The sequence below is a fragment of the Carlito syrichta genome, unplaced genomic scaffold (assembly GCF_000164805.1).
Source record: "Carlito syrichta isolate Samal-C Ts95f unplaced genomic scaffold, Tarsius_syrichta-2.0.1 Scaffold311615, whole genome shotgun sequence".
NCBI lineage: Eukaryota > Metazoa > Chordata > Mammalia > Primates > Tarsiidae > Carlito > Carlito syrichta.
In genome coordinates this window covers 24,776-27,097 of record NW_007255711.1, presented here as the reverse complement: position 1 = coordinate 27,097, position 2,322 = coordinate 24,776, and positions in this window count along the sequence as shown.

The window sequence follows — 2,322 nt, the reverse complement described above, 5'->3', positions numbered from 1 at the left end:
TCTGAGTATCATGCCACAGACAGAGACAAGTCACAGAGAGGGAAGCTTTAGCAGCTGGAATCATCTAGAGTTGTCTTCATTCACTTGTCTGGCATCTAGCCTGGAATCACTCAAAGTATAAAATGGAGCACCAGTATGTATTCTCTCTTTGTGTCTTAGGCTTCCCACAGCAATAAAAACAACTGTGTCCCAATAGCATGAGCCCAAGAGAAACCATTCCAAGAATAAGCATTCCAGGATAGCCAGGTGCAAGAATTGGCCTTTTAAGACAGCTGCAGAAGACACATGTTTTACTATCTTCAGAGACATCACAAGTCCACTGAGATTTCTGTGGGAAGGAAGATAGAACACACTTAGAGATGAAAAATGTTTTAAAGAATTTGTGGAGGTCATTTTATTAAAAAGACCACAGTTCCCATTCATAGCATAAATTAAACATGCTGATCACTGACAGTGCTTGCTAGAATCACTGCTAGGAAGTATTCTGCAATTCTGTGGTTACAAAAACTTGGACCAAGACAGTCTAGAAAATGTGAATTCTGATTCTGAGTTAGTTAAGAGTGACCTCAGGTGGCTTTAGAAAGGAAGTTGTTAACTTTTTAAATTCCGATGCTTTAGATTTTTTTCAGTTAATATATTTTTTCCCACTGGAATTTTAGGCAGTGAAAATGATTCATTTATATTACATGACTGTAGGTGAGCTCTTTGCTAGCATCCACCACATGTATTTCTATAAATTATCTGTAAGAAACTAAGTACTGCACTCTGAATTTTATGACGAATTTAATGTTCACCATGTTAAAATGACAAATATTATGCTAAAGCCAAATCTTAACAATTCAGTTAGCACAATAAAATTATGCATTCCATGTAACACATGTCAATTTTTTTTATTTCTTAGAAAAAATATAACACTTTTATATTTTATTTTATTTTATTTATTTATTTTTTTGAGTTGGAGTCTCACTCTGTCGCCCAGACTGGAGTGCAGTGGCCACTCCCGGCCACTGAAGCCTCGACTTGCTGGGACTCTGGCGATCCTTCTGCCTCAGCTTTTCAAGTAGCTGGAATATAGGTGTGCACTACCATGCCTGGCTAATTTTTTGATTTATTGTAGAGATGAGGTCTCACCAATTTGCCCAGGGGGGTCTCGAACCCACGGGCTCAGGCAAACCACTCACCTCAGCCTCCCAAGGCATGGGATTACAGACTGAGCCACTGAGCCTGGCTCACTTTTATATTTTAAAGTGTTTACTAAAATTATAGTAAATTGTATTATGAATAAAATTCTGCTTTATATTTGTAACTAGAGTTTGAAAATTACTGGTATCCATATCTTTTAACCATTTTATTTTTTATTATGTGAATTAGATTACTTTTTTGTGCCTTTTGAAAGGCACGTTTGATATGATTGGCTAATTCCGTCTTACACTCCAGTGATAGAAAAAGGCTCTAATGATGAGCTTATGCTGCAAGTGTCACCAACTGGTGAAGAGTACTCTTGGATGTCTTAGATGATCTTAGACTTGGAATGTAAACCTGTAGCTACCTGACACAAAGTAGTAGCTAAATAAACCCCTCCTTCTTGTGATTTCACTCTTGCTCCTTGTCTTTATCTCTATCTCTTTTGTGTCATTTGGATTTGTTTCCATTTCATCTCAGATAGTGATAAACAACTGTCCTCTTTTGCAAGGACTAGAGTTTTCTGATAATTCAGTTGTTTAAGAAAGCATGAGACTGATGAAATTTTCTAATATGACATGGCTAACCTTGACTTTCCTTTGATCATTAGCTTCTAAGACGTCTTATGTGGGTTAGTGAGAATGTTACATGTTGACATGTTGAAATGTCCAGCACCAAACCGTTTTGATGTAGAACTTCGTTGTTGAAGGTGAGTGGGGGAAGGAGTGTAAAGTGGTGAAGGGCAGCTAGACCTTGATACTCTGTTAACAATATCAGAGCCTCAAAAGGTGTTTCTTCAGATTATTCATTTATTCTGACTCAACCTGTTGTTTAAAAATGGCAGCAGATCTGGTGCTTCACTCTTTAGGTTTTCTCAGACGAGGACATAGAAACTGCTCCTGTCAGGCTCTCTTTCTCCCCTTTGTTATTATCAGTTCTGAGTGTGTGAATTTGAAGAACATGGCTTATAGCTTGTATGAGAATGAAAAATACATGTGTTTTTTCCCCTAAAGTCTAACACCTTGCAGGGAAGATTTTTAAAATATGCATTAAAATATTCCCTTGGAATTTGACAGTAGCAATTTGGCTTATGTCACAGTGCTATGTGATCATAAAATTTGCCATCAGCAATATTCAGTA